We start from the raw sequence: 23,595 nt of genomic DNA on the forward strand, positions 1-23,595 counted from the left end.
ACCAATGCAAATAACTACTTCTAATATTCAACCCACAGGTTTCTATATCCCCAAATGTCATCATATAACAGCTTATACATTCACCAACTCAGATTCTTCTAACTCTAAACATGGATATCTCTAAACCTTTATCAGTCCATACCACTTTTTTGATAGTCTACCAGCATCACGACTCCAAACTTATATCTCTCTACTATGAGAATCAAGATTATATCAAAAGTCTGAACATTATCTATGAAAACTCCTTAACTTGGCTATTTAGAACACCATATACCATTTAACAAGTATTTCTCTATCTAGCAACTCAATGGCACCACTAGCCATACACAACATGTAATAGCCTTAGAAAAATACTCCAACCTTATATCACCTTTGCATACTTCTACTTCATACATACAACATCATACTTCACTACTAACTAAATAAACTTATGCTCTTGCATGCACTGTTCAAGCCTATTAGATCGCTTCCATAAAACTAGTATCATTAACTAAGAAATAATCACATTCAACTTTATGACATCACTGCTATGCCTTAAAATCTACTACATACCTTCTCACAAGTAGTACTAGTCTACAACTGCCAAAGAAAAGAAAGTCAAGGGGGGTAGAATCATATATTAGACATGGTCAACCTTACTCTTATATTATAACCCCATACATTCTTATCTACTTATACGACTTTCTCACATCACACTTACTTACCCAAGCGTACATTTAGACTACCTTTCAATTCCACAAACAACATTGTGTCTATAATTATAACTTACTGGCTAATCTAGCCATTTTCATACTTTGAGAAAACAATAACTCACCTTAGTTAATAACTCCTTTTCTACCTTTTACTAAACTAACACACAAGGACGTATCACTTTAATACCAACTTAATATTATACCAAAAGATTTGGCTATACATACATTTACTAAATTGCCCTTACCACTTTTCTTGCCATTACGCATGTAAACCCCCAGTTCCATCCAACATAAGAACCAACAAAATGGATAATAAGTTGCTAGTGAATCAAAATAGGCCTAACGTGGCTTCACTAGACTTTGAGTTTTAACACCACAATGATAACAAGATTACAAAAGATAGAAACTTGACACACAATAATCAATGATCTAAGGATACATATCTTACTCTGTATAAATAAAAAAATCTGAGTAAAAAACTTCCCCCATACACTACCATACAATCCACACATACTATAACTACCATATTAGTTCATCACTAAAAAGTGGTAAATCATTCTCAAACGTCGGTTATTTAACTAAAATATTTATTTACAGAAAAGTCACCCTCACTCTGACTTCTAAATTTGTGACTCACATCACCAACTTCTTGGTCCAACATCACTACTAATAGATCATGGTACCGACAGTTAACTTATACTACTACTCAGGTGGAAATACAGTTCTAATATTTTGCTCCATATCATCCCCTTAAGTGTGACATCAGCAATATAAATTCTATAAAGGACAGAATATACTCAACACCACAGGCTGAAAAGCACGATTTCATTAGAATCAAAGTTCACACTAGAATCAATACACTCTGAGGCACTAACAAATTCTTCACAAGCCCTTGCACAATTTCAAAATCTTATATAGCTCAATTAGAAAGAATTATGTCATTTAGACTCTAAACTTCTGTACTTGAACTACCCCAATAATGAGACATGTATGAGAATATCAGAGTAATAAAAGAATTGGGATTACTGTTACTTTCGTATGGGCGGCACCATAGCATGAATTAGAGTATGAAAGACGACCATTCTGACTCTATTGTATGAACTAAAACATGAGAAAGAGAGACATTTCTAAATACATTGCAGCCTCCTTCTTATAAGTGTGGGGCGCTATACACCCATAAATAAAACTCTACCTGATGCAAATTTGTAGACACCCTAGGTCCATGAACCGTGGTCTGATTCCAAGTTTGTCACAACCAAAACTAGGGCCTGGCCATGAAGGACATCCCGAACCATGAAGTCTTCGACGTTCTTCTCTATCTGATTTGGTAATCATACACAACATTAATATCTTAATAGAAAATGCAAAAATAAAATCTGATATGGAAACTTGGTCATTAACTTTGGGTTTCCAGACATGAGAAAGAAAATCGGCAATTTAAAACATCTGAATAAGATCTAACTCAGTCTACAAATTCTTTACTACATCTCAAAACTATTTAAAAAACTGGGATAAGGCCCCCAGTAGACCAAAACCATATCTAATAATAGTTTTCTGAAAGTAAACAATCCTTTTGGATTAAAGAAGGATCACCAACTAGACACTGCAACTCTGTCTGATAAAATCTATTACTTTTCTGGACCCTTAGACTAAGCCTCTAAACCTGGAGGGAGGAGCGGGGTCAATACAGATGTACAAGTACAAAAAGTATTCAAAAATAAAACTTTTACATAATTAAAATAGTGGAGAGAAATTTATTAAAACATCATGCATAAAAAGTTCTCAAAACACATGGGCACTTTATGAAAATCATAAGTCATTCTTGTCAGTGCACTATTTGATGTTTGTATTACTTCTGAGTTAGGTGGAACTGCCCTACAACTCTGATATTCCACGGGCTATATGGAATCCGCCATTAACTCAGCGGGGAAGCCCCCAACCCAAGTATGCCGCAAGGGTTGGAGTCTCTGATTCTGATACGCTACACGACACTAGGCCAGCGTAGTATAATATACCTACATTGGCAAATCACAATTTTGGGCAATGAGTTATCTAAACTCGTTCCCTCTTCAGGGAACCACCTAGCATCTCTTTATGACCTATTTTAGTCTTTTATAAACATACATCATTCTAAAATTTTAAAACATAAAAGTCTGATTAGTGTCGCGGCACGACCTAACTCTGCCTTTTCCTCCACCTTGAGGATATAAATTTTACCCCCAAGTTAGAGTCTATCTTCTTGCCTCACTCATAGAGGGGTGGTACAAAAATTAAAAAGTCGAGTAATGGATTGAGCGTGGTAAACCACTTGGCCTTAAACTGAGGTGTGTTTTTATGTTGCTTGTCTAATGTAAAATCAAGAATATAACATTCTTTTTTCTCATCTTCACACTCTTCTACTATTTTAAATGATTCCACAGACATGATATCATCTAAACATAATGTAGAAAAGTGATTTGAATGAGGCCCAATCAATCCTACTTTAAAATTTACATTATCTACTACACACTCACTTTTATTCACCTTCTCAACATCTTCACTTTGAATTAGGCAAGTGTCTTTATTAGAGATTTTCTTTATTTCTTATTTTGCCTTTAACACCATGTCCTCAATCTTGGCATCATCAATATAGGGTTATTTCTCCTCATCTTCACACTCTTCCATTATTTTAAATGATTCTATAGACAAGATATCGTTTAAACATAATATAGAAGAATGCTTTGAATGATTAAACTCTATATCCATCTCCTCATAAATGATTGGCTTTATTTCTTGACACATATCATATATGATATCATACATTTCTTTCTGGAGATCCAACATTCATTGAAACATAGCTTCAATTCCACTTTTCTCGGTGTTTCATTCTTTTTTTACTTGACCATAAGACCTATCAAACTTATAAGAAAAACTAGCATTTGGGTTAGCGCAATAGGGGGAGGGGGCATTTGGGCAATCATTCCAATGTCCATATTGACTGCCACATAAATAACAATCATACTCTCGGTAGGATAGAGATGGTGCACACATCTCTCTCTAGGGAGCATATCTACAATTTAGCCAAAAGTGAGGTCCATCATAATATGGACATGGATCATCAAGATAAGATTTCTAACCAGGAAGCTCATTTTCATTCCACGATACCATAGTAATAAGTAAACTAAAATAAAAATCTACCTAAAACAAGAAATAAAATAAAACTAAAAATAAATATTTACAAGTTTGAATTCAAACAAGTAGGCTAAAATTCCAAACCAACTCAACACATTAAAGTGTTCCCTAACAATGGCACCATTTTTTATAATGCTCAAACTATACCTCTCATGTGAGAATATAAGTGATCATTGTCAATATATAACCCAACTAGGTTGGGGTCGAATCCCACAGGGAATACAGTGTAAACTTAAGTCATTTACAATTTAATCTACTGATAGTTAGATGTTTCCTAAAATGGGGGTTTTGCAGATTAGTAAATAATTTTTGGTCACTTTAGTTTCAGTGTTTGTAATCAAGATTTTATAGAGAACCAGCGTTATGTTCACTATGGGTGTTGGGATTTGACAAACACTAGTAACGATTCAAGATTCTTTTGGTAGGTAGGAACAACAGATTATCCTTGTCGAATTTATTCCTAAATGTCTCTTAAACTACTTAAGTATTTAACTACCTAATTCTCTCAAACTTAGGGAGTTTATATTTCATAACAGGATGTTATCTTAGGTTAATTAATCTTGCTACAACATTAATTATTAAACGGAATTTTGGTAGCTTTCAAGTCCCTATTGGTAATTCGCTTCTTACTAGGGTTGATTTTTTAGTTCAAGCAAATCACTAGTAAGCAAGACCTATTGTTTGCAACCAAGGGATAAAGTGTAAAGCAGAGGGATTACAAAGAAGTTACTACCACCGTTAGAATCCTCAACACTTAGTTGTGTTACAAACGCAAACCCATAGATCCTATAACTCGGGTTGAGGGGTTTATCTACTCATAATGTAAAGAGCAATGCAGCTTGTTGAATTCATAATGCAATGAAATAATACTTACAGCAAAAGTAAATAGCAATAATTGTATCTTAGATTAAATTGCAGTACAAAAATCCCAAAAAATAATATGATAATCTCTCCAAAGCTAACTATAAACTTGTATCAAAAACTAGAGAGCAAACACATGAAATTCAAGTCCATAATGTCGAGTACCAGCCCCCAAGAAAGCACTAAATAGTACTTTAAATAGTTAACCCTAATTATGGAAATAAAATCATAAAGTTTAATAATTCCTCATACAGGTGATGATATTTTTTAATGCATTATCAGGAGTCTGACGACTTATCATAGATGTCGTCAGCTCCTCTTTAATTTTGACCTTCATTTCTTTAAGCTAACGATGAAGGGTGACAGCTTATCAGATCTTTGATGACTTATCACAGATATATCATCAATGATTTACTTTTGCTCTCATGTTCTGCCTAAGGCTAACAACAATCTTGATGGCTTATCATAATTTTGATGGTTTCTTATATGTCATCATCACTTCTTCCAGCTAAATCCCATTCTCTATTTAAGGTTGACAATAAAGCTGCTAACTTATCAGAATAGTGATGACTTATCAAGAATGTCGTCAGCCATACTTCTCTTCTATTTACTTCAGATTTTAAATCTTTTACTTCTGTCTTTGTTGGTTCTCTTGCATCTTGACTTTCACATAAAAATCAATGATAAAACAATCAAAAATAATAAAAGTTGCTTAATACTTTGCAATTATTCTCATTTAATAGCCTCAAATATATTAGCATCTGCTCGAACATCAGTTTATAAAAAAGGGTTTTGGTTGAGGTGCATAAGTCATGCTATATTATTTATCCTATTTCAACTAAGATGTATCATAATCTCTAGGAGGTCTATTAGTGGAATGGCATAAAGAGGTATGTGGCTAATTTTGTTACCAAGTGTATGTTGTGTCAACATGTTAAGGTTGAGCACATGAGGCTAGGAAGGTTGTATCAAGAAATTGATTTACTTGAATAGAAGTGGAAAGTGACAAATATAGACTTTTCACTGGTGTTCCTCAGTCTCAAAATCAATATGATTCTATTTGGGTCATCATGGATAGGATGTCTAAGTCTGCATACTTTTTACCAATGCGAACTACCTTATTGGCAGAGGATTATACGAAGTTGTATCTTCAAGATATTTTGAAGTTGCATAGGTCTCCTATTTCAATTATTTTTTTATTGTGGCACGTATTTTATGTCTCACTTTTGGCTATATTTTACATATGGTTGGGGATTAAGGTGAGTCTAAGTACTGATTTCCATCCACAAAGGGATGGGCAAGTAGTGAGAACTATTTAGACATTAGAGGATATGCTTCTAGCCTATGTGATTGATTATGGTGGCAATTGGGTTGAGTATCTTTCTTTGGTGGAGTTTGCTTACAATAATAGTTATTACTTTAGTATTGGTATGACGTCTTTTGAGGAATTTTATGGTAGGAGGTGTAGTTCTTTTAATGATTGGTTCGAGGTTGGTGGGGAAAATATGTTTGGTCCTAATTTGGTCTTCTAGGATATTAAGAAGGTAGAGGTGGTTAAGGATAGGATTAAGGTAACCTAAATTCGCCAAAAGTCCTACCCAGATGTTAGGCGTAGAGACTTTGGGATAAGGTTTTCCTTAAGGTATATCCCATAAAGGATGTAGTGAGGTTTGGCAATAAGGGGAAGCTCCATCCCTGATATTTGTCTCCTTTTGAGATTTTGCGGAGAGTTGGTAATGTTACTTATGAGCTGAAGTTTACTACTAGCATGAGCTTGGTTCATCCGATCTTTCATGTTTCCTTGTTAAGGAAGTGCATTGGTGATACTTCTTTGGTTGTTCCTTTTGAAGGATTAGGTCTCACAGACTCTTTATCTTATGAAAAATCCTAGTCGAGATCTTGGATATGCATGTTTTTCAGTCATGGACCAAAGATGTGGGTTCGGTTAAGGTTCTTTGGCAGAACTATAAGTTGGAAGAAGCTACATGGGAAATGAAAGAGGACATGAATTCTAAATATCCGTATTTGTTTTCTACTCTAGGGATTTGTGCGGAAAGTATGTGTCTCAAACACATCTTTATTTTCTGAATTTGTTAAAGGAAAGATTAATATCTTTCCTTCTTTGTTGTTAATCTTTGTTAGAGATTGGGATTATATTTGATAATGCAAATGACTCATGCGTGTGGTTACCCCTACCTTATCTGTCATTCAGGGATGAATGTTCCTAGTGGGGGAGGCTGAAACACCATAGTTTCTAGACCTTAGGAAGTTTCCTGGAATTTTGATCTCTAGACCCAATACAACTTATGGGTATGAGTTGTATGTTGAGGTACAGATAGTATGGTACAATCGTAAACTAACCAATGTTGGTTGGTAGGATGGAATTTGGTTATTAGAATGGATACGACTTATGGGTAAAAGTCATATTGATGGTTAAGGATCATTTAACTCCTTAACATAATCTTAGGCTTGGTCACTTAGGTTGTATTTGAGTATAAGTGGCTCACCATGAGTCATAAGACAGGATTCGAGTCTTAGCATAGACTCGTATGGTAGACAATGTTAAATCCTCTAGTTATTTTACTTTTCCAGGGAATGGGTCATGGATACGGATCATATATTTTTGTAACGACTTGGTTGGATGAGTCATACACTGGACATTATTTGGTCCAAGGATGTATGTCCGGGATATGAGTGATGGATACCAATCGTATAGGAGGGTACGACTCATGTGGGTTAGTCATATCCATATGATACGATTTTAGTGTATCTTAAGTGAGGTTATTCTGGATATTTCCCTACTTATCCAAATAGGTGACCACAACTTCTAACCTATATAAGAGGTTATTTACCTAATTATTCTATTCATTAACTCTTAGAAACTCTTCAAAAACTCTCTGCAATTCTCTCAAGAGTTTTTGGGAAATGGGAGCTAGGGTTTTAACTAAAGTATTAATTTGGTTCTTGTCTTGGTGATTTCTTTTTGTCATAATCTTGGTTTAATGCATGTTCTCTTCCCTCATGTTAGCTCTAACTAAGGGCATGGTTTTTATGAATGTTTTCATGATTTCATTGATTGTATGATTTTGGATTTCAAATATGATTTAGTGGTTTTGATATTAAATGGTTGGTTATGGTTTTCCATTATTTTAATTATGCTTTTATATGCATTAATGGCGGTTTTGGATGATTGGATTGCATGGGAATGGTTTAGTCGTAATTGGAATTAGTTATGGTCATAGTATGTCCCCAATATGTTTGACAAAATTCTTATAAATATATGTTTATTGCATGCAGTACTTTTAATGGAACTGTTGCATATTTTAAACTTGGTAAACAGATTATACATGGTTAAATGTCTTGGAATGCTAAAATCTAATTGGCCATGCTTGTGGGGAATAGGGAAGTTTCCTAAGTGGTTTAATATGGTAAATAAAAGGGCACTTGAAAGTCCCTTTAAACCTACAAAAGGTTGGCTATGGATGTTACTTGTAAGTAAGGGTAGGTATGACAATACCAATATCAATGGCCTTGGTTAATAATTAGATAATGGTTTGAACTAAAGGAATAATTTGGGGCTTTTCTTGGTGATGTCTTTCCATCATCATCTTGGTTTAAGGCATGTTCTCTTCCCCCATTGTTAATTCTAACTAAGGGCATGGTACTTATGAATGTTTTCATGATTTCCTTGATTGTATGATTTTGGTTTTCAACTATCATTTAGGTATTTTGATATTAAATAGTTGGTTATGGTTTCCCATGGTTTTAACTATGCTTTATATGTGTTAATGATGGTTTTGGATGATTGGATTGCATGGGAATGGTTTAATCATTATTGGAATTGGTTTTGGTTATAGCATACCGTCAATGTGTTTGAAAAAATGCTTATAAAGATATGTTCATTGTATTGAGTACTTTTAATGGAATTGCTTCATGTTTTAAACTTGGTAAAGCGATTATACATTGTTTAAATAGCTTGGAATTGTAAAAGCTAATTGGTTATGCTTATGGGGAACAGGGAAGTTTCCTAAGTGATTTTAATATGGTAAATGGAAGGGTACTTAAAAGTCCCCTTCAACCTATGAACGGTTGGCTATGGATGATACTTGTAAGTAAGGGTTGGTATGATGATACCAATATCAATGGCCTTGGTTAATAATTGGATAATGGTTTGATTATTTGGAAATTTGTTTTAACTGGGAAAGAATGGCAGGAGGTGTAGCTAAGTCATGGAAGGTGGAGGTCCCTAGGAGACCAAAACTAGAAACTCATATTTGTCGATTAAAAGTTGGTCTTGGTAACCATATACTAGTCATCCTATGGAATACTTCCATATTCATGTGGCTACAGGAAATAGGGCCCTTTCAATAGAGGGAGCTAAACCTATATAGCCCATTGGTGGTTTAGGACGGTAAAGCTACACAGCCCAAGTAAAGGTTTTAATGGCATGCTAAATCCGATCCCTTTTCCCAACATATTTATTTAAATATATATGGTTGTGTGCATATGGATGGTTTTACATTATTTTATAAATGACATTATTTTATCCTTACTCTGAGATTATGCTAGTGATCACTCGCTAACCCCGTCTACTGGCAACTGTATTCCCATATTATGTAGGAACCAACCATTCTACTCCTCCTATATAGAGATTGACTTCAAGATAGGATTTGGACTGAAGTGGTGAGTTCCCATCCTTTCAGAAGGCATGATTTCACGTTATGGATATTTCTAGGCATTTGGTTTTATTCTGGATATTGGTTTTGGGTATGGTTAAGGGTATGTCTGAACCAGATTTTTCTACTCTTTTAGTTAGAGGCTTTGTGGTACATCTATAAGTTGGAACTAGTAGGGTCGGTATTGGTGTTGGCCTTGGTATTAGAATAAACTGAGAGGCTAGTATCACAGGACATAATTTCTCATTGTTCTATCATATTTCATTTTGGGATTAATTATATTACTTCTTGGAACATCCTTTGTTATGGCTTGGTTTATGGCCCTTGTTTTGGTATGATTTGGTATGATTAGATTTTTGGTATAGAATGGGTGGACTCAATTGGATTAGTGACGGTTGTGATCTTATCCTAGAGTCTTTTTGTGAGCTATGTCCTTCTTGCTACATGCTTCAAATTCAACCAACTAAGGGAAAATGGCTGGAGTTTGGGTTGGGTAACGTGGGTGTTCGTACTTGGGATGCCTATCACGACAAGGCCCTAGGGTGGTTCATGTCAATTTTGAATATCCTCGACTGTTAAATAATTGATATGGCATGATAATGTTAGCTTTCAAGTGAAGTTAGTATGACGATACCAATGGGGTGCCTTAAATGAATGTATTGGTTCAATCAATGGAAATGTGTGATAAATACTTTAATTATGCTTTAAAGAGGGTTGTTTATCCGAGATGTGAAAGTGAAGGTTACTAGGGACCAATAAAAGAAACTGCATTTGCCAAAATGGGTTCTAATTAATTGGGTGGTAAAGTCACCTTTGATATATGCTTGTAGGTTCAAGTCCCTAATGTTAAATAACTGGGTGTTTAAGTCACCTTTGATATATGCCGGGAGATTCATCCCCTTTGGGCATATGTGCATATGATTATTTGTTGGTTCTAGCAGCTACACATACTTGAGCCCTTTCATCTAGGGAAGAGTTGGATTCATATAGCCTATGGGCGCCTTATATGATGCTTATGGTACATAATCTAGGCTAAGGTTTTGAATTGTATGCTAAGCCTTGTTCCCTACATCGACACATTTATATATATATATGCATATGTATATGTTTGTGTGTAGTTGGATTTTTGACTGATTTTGCATTATCGGGCATGGTATTACTTTATCTATTATCCCAGAGTTACATGCTAGCGCTCAACCTGCTAACCGCCTTCAGACATTGTATCCATATGCGATGCAAGAACTGGAAAAACTTCTACTTTCCTATGCAGTTATAGGATTTTTTAATTTAAAATAGTCAACTTGAAGTGGTAAGTCTCCTCTTTTGGAAGGTCATTGATTCTTGGTTAAACTTTTATCATAGACTTTTCTTGGACTTATTCTAGCTATCATTAGGGGCGTGTCCCATCTTAGATTGTTTGGTTTGGATTAGAGGATTTGTGGATTACTATGGAATGGGATTTGGCATTGTGATTCCTTAGTATATCCTTATCATTGGTTATGCTATCATGTTATATGGTTAAAATTAATCTGCTGATAGGTGTGTTGTGTTCTGTTTGTCTGGGAAACAGGGGTAGTCTCTGGCCCTCGGTGAACTTGAGATACCCATCATGGACAGGCACTAGTTTGGGTCATGACAAAGTTGGTATCCGAGCCTAGGTTTAGTTTCATTATATATCCACAAAATCTTATTATGTAAAGTCTCTTTTATAGGTGTGTAGCATGCTGCTTTATAAGGTGGACTCTACAAGGTATTTAGGAATATTACTCTTTCTTGTGTTCTATTTTTAGGCTATAGAGTCTAAGGTATCAAATATCCTCTAATTTTTATTTGTTTGAAATTTAGATCATGCCTCCTAAAAGATCTAATGCTCTCTTAACCTATTCTATCCCACCTAACGATAATAAGAAAGTTCCCTCTTAGAAAGTACAGACCTGATCTAGGGTCTAAGCTGCAGATTACATTTCCCCTCGTGGAGCTCCACTGATCCCTTCTAGTCCTCTTCAGGCTTCTCGGGCAGATGATGATTATGCCTTACCTCCCTAAGGAGATATTACTAATGTAGAGTTCTGTCATTCTATTCATCAGTTAACCCAATTGGTGACATCTTTTTCATGCTGTTAAGTTTGGCAGGTATTGTTATAAGTTCTTCTAAGGTTACTAGATTTAGCAAGTTTATGAAGCTCAATCCTCCATACTTTACTGACTATAAGGTTCAGGAAGATCCTCAAAGATTCATAGATAAGATATGAAAGATTTTCTAGGTGATGCATCCTTCTAACTTTGAGGGTGTTGAATTTGTTGCATATAAGTTTAAAGATATGGCATATCAGTGGTATCAGTAGTGGGATTAGTGAAGGGGTGATGATACGGTGTTGGCATTGTGAGATAAGTTTTCTTATTTCTCTCAAGATCATTTCTTTCATGAGGAGTTTAGGAAGGCTAAAAATGAGGAGTTCATGAATTTTAGATACGGTAGGATGAATGTGAAAAAGTATAATCTAAAATTTCATCAGTTGTCCCATTGTTCTCTTGAGCTAGTGTCAAGCATAAGGGATAAGATGTGGAAGTTAGCTCTTGGCATATCTCGGGACTTAGTACTGGAGTGCAAGGCCGTTATTCTTAATAGTGCCATAGATATCTCTAGGCTTGTGGTGTACATGCAACTTGTTGAGGTGCAGAAGAAGAAAAAGAAGGATAAGATATGTGATAGGCAAAGTAAGATATTTAGCTATTCTAAGCAAGGTGGAGGTCAGCAAGATAGTGGTAGATGTGGTAAGAAGTGGGGTAGGAAGAATTCTTAGGGAAATTTTGGTTCTTATTCTATGGATACTGCTCTATATCTTAAATTATTTTGTGATCTTCACTTCTAGACTAATAGTGTATTTAGGGCACTAGGTGACCCGACATACACCAATGGCGCTCAGTCGTCCCTATCTTATCCTTCTTTTTGTTTTTATGGGCAGAGCCATCATGAAGTTTGTAATGAGGGAATAAATAAGTGCTTCATTTCAGGCCATCTTGGTCACCTACAATGGGATTGTCCTTTAGGGGTTTCTTCTGGAACTAATAAGGTCCTTGTTCCTACTTCTTTAGCTCCTGCACCAAAGGGTCTATTTTTGCTGCGACACAGGTTAGAATCGTCTTTATGCTCTTACTACCTATTAGGAATCGGAGGCTTCTCTTGATGATGCTACTATTAAGTTACAAATTTTCTCTCATGATGGGTATTATCTACTTTATCTGAGGTCTACCCTTTCTTATATGACCCCATACGAGGCTATTCATTTTGGTTTGGGTCCCAAGTGTATCCTTAATCCCTTTTCTGTGTCTACCCTAGTGGGTGATTCTATGGTAGCTAAAAGTGTTTAGAGGGGTTGTTTAATATCTATCTTTGGTATGGAGACCTTCATAGACTTGGATACAGTTGATTTTGATGTTATCTTGGGGATGGATTTGATACATTCGTGCTATGTGTCTCTTGATTGGAGGACCCAAAGGGACAGTTTCCAATTCCAAATAAGACAGTTATAGAATGGGAAAGGAGTTCTTGGTGCCTAAGGTAAGGTTTATTTCTTATCCTAGAACCCAAATTTTCTTCCAAGGGGTGTCTATAGTATATAGTTTGGGTAAAGGGTTATTGTTTTGAAGATTCTTCTTTACAGCCTATCCCCATGGTTAGTGGTTTCCCTAAGTGTTTCCTAACGATATTCTTTGTATTTTTCCCGATAGGGAAATTGATTTTGAGATTGACCTTTTTTTGGATACATGTCCTATCTTTGTTCCTCTCTATAGAATGGATTCTGATGAGTCGAAAGAACTTAAAGAGCAATTGAAATATCTTCTTTACAAAGGATTTATTCCTCCTAGTGTCTTCCTGTGCTGTGCTCACATTCTTTTCGTGTGTAAGAAGGATAGGTCCCTTCAAAAATGTATAGACTACCTCTAGTTGAATAAGGTGATGGCAAAAACTAAGTACTCTCTGTCTAGGATTAATGATCTCTTTGACTAACTTTAGGGTGCTAAGTACTTTTTTCTGATTGATCTTTGGTGCGGTTATCATCAATTGATGATTAAGGAGGTGGATATCCCTAAGACTGCAGTTTATACCTGGTATGACCATTATGAGTTTCTGGTCATGTCTTTTGGGTTGACTAATACCCCGATGACATTTAATGATCTTATGAACCTGGTATTCTGCCAGTTTCTTGACATGTTCGTCATTGTGTTCATTGATGATATTCTGATGTATTAAAAGTGTAAGGAGGATCATGGTAATCACCTCTGTAGAGTATTGCAAACCTTGTAGGATCAACGTTTGTATGCTAAGTTTATGAAGTGTGAGTTCTTGTTGAATGTTGTTGCTTTTTTGGTGAGGGAAATTAATGCAGTTAAGTTGGGGGGTATTATGGACTCTTACCCTAATAACTTCTTGGGACCCCATAACTTAAAACAACTTTTGGGATTCATTAACTTATTTGTAATCACGCAAACACTCTACACTCTCTCAAAATCTCTCATGGCTCTTCGGTTAAGCAAAAGCTAGGGTTTCCTTAAAGGCGGTTAATTTAGGCTCATAGGAGTTATTTCTTCTCATTTACTTCGCAATCTAATGCAAGATACTTCTCCCTTATTGTTAGTTCCAACTAAAGGCATATTTTATGAATTCTTTTCAAGGGATGATTATTATATGCTTTTGGGTTTTCAATTAAATGATGGGGTTTTTTGTTAGAATTGTTGACTATGGTTTTCCCATGTCTTTTACTTATGATTTTCTTATAATTATGGTGGTTTGACCATTTGGTTGCATGGGAATGGTTAATTGGTACTTGGTTTTGGATTTTGGAATACTATAACCCCAATATGTTTGATAAAATGCGTATGAGAATGTTTTTGGTTAAATTGTTGGACTCTCATTAAACTATTGCATAGTATAGCTTGGTAATGGCACACTAAATAGTATAAATGGTTTAAATAGTTTGGAATTTTTAAATGGTAGGGTCTTGGTGGTTATGGTCGGTCTAATTGAAAACCTTCTGCGATATAAGGGAATCCCCCAAGCAAACACAATAACGATCACTTATGGGGTACATGAGATTCCTCTAAGTCAACTTGATAATGTAATATATGGATATATAGGAATCCCTTCTTCTTAAAAGGGAAGGCTAAGGATATTGCTTGCAAGCTATATTTCATATGACGATACAGTTACTTATAACCTTTGTTAATAATAAATGGAATAGTGGTTTGGTTGAATGGTAATGGTTTTAATTGGAAAATAATTGTGGGGTTTGATAGGTAACCGTAAAGGTGTAATTCCAATGGATGGACACTGGAAAATCATACTTGCCAACATGAGGATTGGTTATGACGACCATATATGATACGTACGTGGTATGTGGGAATACCCTACGTACACTCGTACATATATATCATAGAGAGGGAAGGGTACTCGGGAATCCCCTACTCCTATGGTATCTCCAGTCCATGCGGTTGCACACATCAGGGCTTGTTCAAGTGGTTATACTGGACCCATATAACCTGTGGGTGGTTCTAGGATGGTTAAGTTATACATACCTAGGTTAATGGTTTTAAAGGCATGCTAAATCTTACTCCCTTTCCCATCATGATTATATATATGTACGTGTGGTTGCGAATGAATATGGTTTGTTTACTTACTTTAAAGGTTCGCATTAAGTTATTCTTATCCTGAGTACTTGCTTGTGTTTACCTGCCAAACCATCTTCAGACAGTTGTATCCCCTCTGAATGCGGGAACCGACCATTCTACTCCTCCTACTTAGTGATCAGATTCAGGATTATCTCAATTTAATTGAGTGGTGAGCTTCAATATTTTAGAAGGCTTATACCATGGATGTGTTCACATACTTTGGTCATTTTATAGACATTGGTTTTGGCTATGGTTGGGAGAATGTCACAACTGGATATTGTTTTAATTATAGTTAGAGGCATTGTCGAAATACTATCGGTTAGAATGGTTGGTGTAAGTATTGGTGTTAGCCTTAGTATAGGAATTGGTATTGGGGATGATACTAGTCGAGTTTATTTGATTTATGGTTGTTCCATTTTGTTTTGGATAATATATATATATATTTAGAACTAATTTCGAATGTGATGTATGGATTGGTCTATGGTATGTTTATTGCTTGGGTTATGAATGGTTGGACTTTTTTTGGTTGGTCACGGTTATGGACCTATCCCAGAGTCTAGAATTTAAATAAACTTTATATTGTTATACGTTAAGAATTTATCCGACTTAGGTTATGCGTATTTGGAAGTTGGGTTGGATAACCACGGTGGTCCCCGGTCCTGGTTGGACTTGGGATGTCAATAATGACATGGCCCTAGTTTAGGTCATGTCAAGTTGGTATCAGAGTTTTAGGTTCATGGTAAATTAGGAGTCCACAAAGACTTGTCGAGTAGAGTCTCTTTTAAGGGTGTGTCGCGAGCCACACTTATAAGAAAGAGGATAAGGGGCATTTAGGAAATATTTCTCTTGATTGTGTTATATTTTCAAGCTTGGAGATCTAGAATCTCCTCCCTTCAGTTTGTTCAATTTTCAGATCATGCCTTGACGATTTGAAGTTCACAAAAACTAATCTTTCCCAACTAGGGACAATGATGATGTAACGCGTTCTACTTAGGGGATCCATACTCAGTCTAGGGGTCCTGACCCTGATTTCTCTGGAGTTCCACCAATTATTTATAACCCTTCTTAGGATAATGTGATAAATGTTGAGTTTTGTTAGTCGATTCAAATGATTTATCATTTGGCAGTTTCTCAAGCAGAGCGTGGTGCATCTGGTGTTGCATCTTCTAAGGTTGCAAGGGTTGTCTAGTTCATGAGGTTGAATCCTCTAAATTTTACCGATGTTAAGTTGGAGGATAATCCTTAGGGTTTTCTTGATGATATGGAAAAGATCATCTAGGTGATGCACACAACAAATGTGGAAGGGGTGAATTTTGCTGCCTATCAGCTAAAGGATGTGGCATACCAATGGTACAACAAATGGGATCAGGCAAGGGATGATGTTGAAGAGTCTTCTTTATTAGAGGCTTTCTCTAATGCTTTTCTGGACTACTTCTTTCCTCAGAGTTGAGGAAAGCGAAGGCGTAGGAGTTTTTAAATCTAAAATAGGGGAAGATGTCAGAAAAGGAGTGTGCCTTGAAATTTCACTAGTTGTCTTGGTTTGCTCCAAAATTAGTGTCGGATATGAGGGCCAAGATGAGAAAGTTTTCTTCAGGACTGTCTTGATATTTGATCCTTTAAAGCATGACTGCATTATTGATCAAGGACATGGATTTCTCTAGGATGGTTGTTCATATACAATAGGTGGAGGAAGAAAAGAGAAAACAAGATGAGATAGGGGAAAGGAAGGGAAAGAAGTTTAGGTTATCTGAGCAGGGTGGTCAATAGCAAAGTGGTAGGGATGGAGGTAAGTGGCCAAAGAAGGAGTGGGGCAGTTCTTGTTCTTTCTCCTCAGCTAGTGCTCCTTACCTAAAGCAGTCGAGTGATAGGCGTCAGCAAGGTGACGATAACTTTATGGAACATGGTGCCCAATCTAAGGAATGTAGGGCCCATTTGGCTTCACCATGTCCTCCTTGTTACATTGGGGTTTATGCGATGAGGGTATGGACAGGTGTTTCAAATGTGGTAAGCCAGACCATATACTTAGAAACCGTCCATTAGGTAGGGTTGTTTCATGATAGAACAAGGTTTCGTTTTCCTCTTCATCTTCTCCTACACTAAAGGTGCTACTTCTACACATGTTTTGCTTCAAGAATCGGCACTGGATGGAATCGGTTATATGCACTCGCTAACCGACAGGGGTCTAAGGCATCGCCTGATATGATGAATGGTATGTTACAACTCTTTTCTCAGAATATTTATTGTTTACTTGATTCGAGATCTTCTCTCTCTTATGTGACCCAATTTTTGGTAGTGTATTTTAGTTTTGATCTCGAGATTATTGTGGACTTTTTTTCTGATTCTACCCGATAAGTGATTTTTTAGTTGCTAAAAGAGTCTATAGGGGGTGTGCGTTATCTGTTGGTAGTAAGGATGATGCGCCAAAACCCATCCATGTCTTAGGGGCACCTCAAACCAACAGAACTAGAGATTTTCCCAATAACCCATCACAATCATCACATTAATTACATGGGTCGGGTGACTCCTGACCCTATAATGAGAATGCGGAAAAATACTACAAGTCATGACATAAACACGTCTAAACACTTCGTTAGATTGATCAACTAACCATTATACCTAAGTCCACAATCATCCACAATTCCTCTATACAAACCGATGTTTAGAAATGTATATGTCAGGACAAGCATCCCACAACAGCCAAACCAAGTGAAAATAAGACTAAATCTAAAGATAGGGGACCAAGAATGAATGTATTCCGAAATAAGGAAGCTCACCACTCAGTAGTCAATACACGAACCGCTTCAATCACCTAATAACTTCGTAGGAAGAGAAGATTCTCTGGCCTCTATGTCGCATGGTGAAATTGCTTCCGGAGACATTAAGCAGTTGAAACGCTACCATATAACTCAAGGATAAGTATAAAATAGCTTCATAATTCAACAACAAGTCAATATATGTCATATTCAATAACATTCATAACCTTATCCATACATATATCCTTATCGCATGCTAACCAAGGGGTCAAGTCTTATCAACACTTTGGAAGCACTCATTCATCATGCATGCAAAGAAGGACTTCAACCTTCCACACTTATAGATTCAAGCATTTCTCATTAGACATTAGACTGGAACCATGTTCACATATCATCAGGTAAGGGAGTTTAACAACATACACATCCATTTAAGTGAGGGACTCTAACCATATGCACATCCATTTAAGAGATGGATTTTACCCACTTACAGATCCATTTAAGTGAAGGACTCTAACCATTCACACACATTCATAAAAGTGAGGGACTCTAACCACTCACACACATTAATTCAAGTAGGGGACTCTAACCATAAGCTCACACATTAGGCAAGGGACTCTAACCTCATGCCATATTAGATAGGGGATTTATCCCTAAGCCAATTCACTTGGTGAAGTACTTTGACCTTATGAGATCTCATTATTCAAGGGACATTAATATCAAGCCATCACGACTATCATTATTTGACATTGGGACTCTAACCCTTTGTCCATGCATCCACAAATATTCAATTACACACATAAGGACATTAACCCATTTAGCAAATTTTAACAACATACAAGACCACATGGTCCTCATGGGAGCCTTTATTGATCAACCATTTCAATACGCTGATGTCTTAATTAAACTCATTTTACGATTCAAACTATGGTCCTCAAGACTCTTACAAGCCATTCACACTTCATTAGCAATTCTATACCACAATTTAGCTTAACACACAATTGAAGTTCATTTTTATGTTAGGGACTTCAACCCCTTTCTAATTTATCAAACCATCAAGGTTATCAATTTCATAATACATGGCTCATTTTACCTTCAAAATTTTATTTATGAAGCATTAATACATATTGGGCCATTGCCCTAGGTCAAAGCATTATCATCATGTAACTAGACATCTGACTTAGACATTTTCATAAACACCTTCTGTACATGCCTTTACCAAGGCTAATTTCACTGTAGAAATCATCAAGACAAGGATTACTCAAGACCCACATGTTAAACGACGTACAACAAGCATTCAAGTGTGCAAACTACAATTAATAACATGTATAAACCTAAGTCTAAGCAAGAATTATCATTATTCATCATTTGGCAACAAAACCCTTTTCACTTGATTTCAAAACCACCATGTACACTTACTAATCCAAGTGTGAAAAACATGGAGTTAGATTTATTTAGCAAGGGTAAGAGTTCCATGCCTAAGAAAACTTGAATCACTAGGAATATTGACTTCACTTTGCCTCTTGAAGATCACCTTTGAAACCCTAGCCTCCAATCCTTTAACGATGAGTTTAAGAGAGTATTTAGTGTGTTTGATCCATTAAAAATGGATTTCTAGGAGGCTATAAGTGCTTATATAGTGAAGGGACTTAGGTTTTAAGGCATCGAAAATGACCACAAGGCCTTTAGTTAAAAGCTGTAAAATGGACCCGTCCAGGGGTATGACTCACCATACGACTTACTAAGTGAATAGTACCCTAGGGTACAAGTAGTATCCTGGAACCTAAGTTTCTCTTAGGTCACACACACTGTTAAACGTATGGCCATACAACCTTGAGTTATATCAAAATAGTCCGACGCACCTCTAACTCGTATGCTCCACTCATAACCAAAATAGTCCACTCACAGCTAGGACCTCACTCCATATGACTCACCTAGGTATGACTCGTATACTTAGGGTACGATTGAGAAGGGTGTCACTCGTACCTAGGATAGTGAGTAACCCACACCATACTTCCTTGGATATGAGAGGCAGGAGAAGGAGGATATGACTAATATCCAAGGGGTACGACTCGTTCCCCTATTTTTACCCACCCCAGTGACATCAAATGGTGCATTTCTTTCAATGGTTCACAGTTTAGGTGTTTTAATTCTCCCCCACTTAAATCATTCATCAGTTAATGATGGGTTGGGAAAGCAATAAACACAAGTTAACACATTATCACATATCAAAAAAAGCTTTAATTTAAACAAACATACGACAAGGATATAACACACATCATGCTCATTATCATTAAATAATCCACGTCATCGTCTTTGGGACTCAAACCCATTATTTATAAAGACACTTGTTCATTGCAAAGATTAGGGACTTAAACCCTTACTTATCAACACTTACTCATTTCACAACTTAGGGACTTCAACCCATTAACTTATCAAGGATACTTACTTAATTCAAGGATTAGGGACTCGAATCCATCATTTACCAAAGACATGAGTCAATTCAAGATAGTAGGGACTTAAACCCATCCCCAAAAAAAACACATAATTTAAAAACATTAAAGACGTGAACCCATGGTCTAACTGACACAAATCACTCAACACATTGGGGACTTTAACCCATTGTCTATCAAACACATGAATCAAAGCAAGGAGATCAACACATATCTCTATTCTAAGTTTCCAGTATGAGAAACAAATGTGGATATTTGGACTTCATGTCCTCTTCCGCTTACCACGTAGCTTCCTTAGACTTTTGGTTCCTCCTTAGAACCTTTATTGAAGCCACCTCTTTCATTCTCAACTGGCAAGCTTGCTGATCCAAGGGAATAACCAATGACGGATCACCTATACATTTCTGCAACATAGAGACATGGAAAATCTGGTGAATAGAGTTCATACTATAAGGCAACTCCAACTAATAGGCAACATTACCAACACTCTTCACAATCAAGTAGGGACCAAAGTACCGAGGACTAAGCTTCCCTTTTATACCAAATGCATTAGTCCATTCATTGGGGACACTTTAATTAATACTCAATAACCAACACTAAACTCTAAGTTCTTACGCCTTACATCCGCATTGAACTTTTGGCGACTTTAAATGGCTTTCAATCTATCATGAACCACCTTCACCTTCTCTAAGCCTTGGTGAACTAAATCATGGAGAAGAAACTTACCCTCGCTAACTTTATACCGTCCAATAGGAGATCGTCATCTCCTACTATAAAATGCCTTAAAAGGGGTCATGCCAATACTATAGTTGTAACTATTATTGTAGGAGAACTCAATCAAAGGCAAGTGGTCATATAAACTACCACCATAATTTATCAAACAATCCCACAACATACCCTCAAATTTTTGGATGGTTCTCTCTGCTTGACCATCCATTTGCAGGTGGAAAACTAAACTAAAGCATACTCTAGTACCCAAACAATTTTATAACGACTTCAAAAAGTGTGAAGAAAACAAAGGACCACAATCCGAGATAATAGAAATTGAAGAACCGTGCAACGTCATTATCTCCTCGAGATATAAATTAGCATAATCTTCCGCCGAGTAATTAGTCCTAACAGGTAAGAAGTAAGTCGACTTGGTCATTCTATAGACAATGACTCAAATAGAATAACATTGATTTCGAGATCTAGGATTACCAGTAAAAAATCCATATTAATTTCCTCCTACTTACATTCAGGTAGCACAATTTCTTTTTATAACCCACCGGGCCTCATCTGATCAATTTTCACTTACTATCACACCATACACTTCGCCACATAGCTAGCCACATCACATTTCATATTGCTCCACAAATAGAACTCTTTAAGATCGTGATACACCTTTGTGGAACTAGTATGTATATTATACCAAGGTTAATGAGCCTCAGCCATGATCCTTATTTTCAATCTATCAATATCGGGAACACATATCCTACCTTGGTATCTCAAGATACCATCACCACCAATCACAAAGTATGCAACTTTATGCAGACCCACATTTGTCTTGATCTTTATCAAGTTTGGGTCCAATGCTTGCTTCTCCTTTATCTCAACAAATGACTGAGGTACCAAAAGCACAAATACACCACCATCCTTAGAGTCAGAAAGTTGAACTACAAGATTATCCAAATGGTGAATGTCCTTCACCAATTCCCTTTTATCCTCATCTACCTAAACTAAACACCCCATGGACAACTGACAAAGAGCATCAACGACTATATTAACCTTATAAGTATGGTAATGAAGACTTATATCATGGTCTTTCAATAACTTGAGTCACCTTATTTGCCAGATATGTAAATCCTTTTGGGTAAACACATATTGAAGGCTCTTATGATCAAAAATGATATCAACATGAACACCATAAACATAATGCTGCTAAATCTTTCAAGAAAAAACCATGGCTAACAACTCTAGGTCATGAGTAGGGTAGTTCTTCTTATAAACTTTGAATTACCTAGAAGCATATGCAACCACCCTACCATGTTGCATCAAAGATGCAACCGATACCAACTCGAGATGCATCACAATATACCCCAAAACCATCATTAACTTCAAGCAAGGTCAAAACTGGAGCCAAAATCAATTTAGCTTTCAACTCTTTAAAACTACCCTCACACGCATCGGACCATAAGAAATTGACCTTCTTTTGGGTCAACTTGGTCAATGGGGCAGCTATAGCCAAAAAACACTCCATAAACCTTCTATAGTAACTGGCTAGACCCAATAAGCTCTTAATATAGGTTGGAGTAGTACGTCTAGGTCACTTCTTAATTGTCGTGACCTTTTAGGGATCTACCATGATCCCTTCCCTAGAGATGACATAACTAAGAAAAGCTACGGCTTTCAACAAAAACTCACCCTTGGAGAACTTAGCATACAAAAAATGATCCTTTCATGTTTGTAAAATGGCACGGAGGTAATCTACATGATCTGCCTCTCTCTTGGAATAGACTAAGATGTTATCAATAAAGACAATGATAAATATGTCCAAGAATGGACTGAACACCCTATTCATCAAGTCTACAATTGATGTTGTGGCATCGATCAACCCAAAAGACATGATAAGAATATCGTAGTGACTATACCAAGTTTTAAAGGTAGTGTTAGGGATATTCGAATCCCTAATCTTAAGATGATAATAACCCAATATAAGTTCAATCTTAGAAAACCACTTTGTACCCTAAAGTTGATCAAACAAATCATCTATCCTACGTAGAGGATATTGTTTTTTACTGTCATTTTGTTCAACTGATAATCAATGCACATACGAAAGGAACCATCCTTCTTGCGTATGAATAACACAGGAGCACCCTATGGACACTCACTAGGAAGGATAAAAGCTTTATCTAATAGGTCTTTCAATTGCTCCTTAATATCTTTTGGCCCCACCGAGCCATTATATAAGGATGGATAGAAATCAGACGAGTGTTCAAACCAAGATCAATCCAAAATCAATTTCCCTATTAGGAGAAACACAGAGAAGATCATCAGGAAATACCTCAGGAAACTCATTAACCATGGGAATGGATTCTAGAGTTGTCACTTTCGATTTACAATCTTTAACTCAGACCAAATGATACAAACACCCCTTTGAAATCAAGTTTTAGACCTTCACGTAAGAAATGAAACTTTCCTTAGGCACTAGGGAACCACCTTCCCATACAATGATCGGCTCATTAGGGAATTTAAACATGACCCTATGGGTTCAACTTTCTAAAGAAGCATAGCAAGAGTGCAACCAATCCATCCCTAGAATGACATCAAAGTTGACCATGTG

This window comes from Capsicum annuum, chromosome 10 (assembly GCF_002878395.1).
Source record: "Capsicum annuum cultivar UCD-10X-F1 chromosome 10, UCD10Xv1.1, whole genome shotgun sequence".
NCBI lineage: Eukaryota > Viridiplantae > Streptophyta > Magnoliopsida > Solanales > Solanaceae > Capsicum > Capsicum annuum.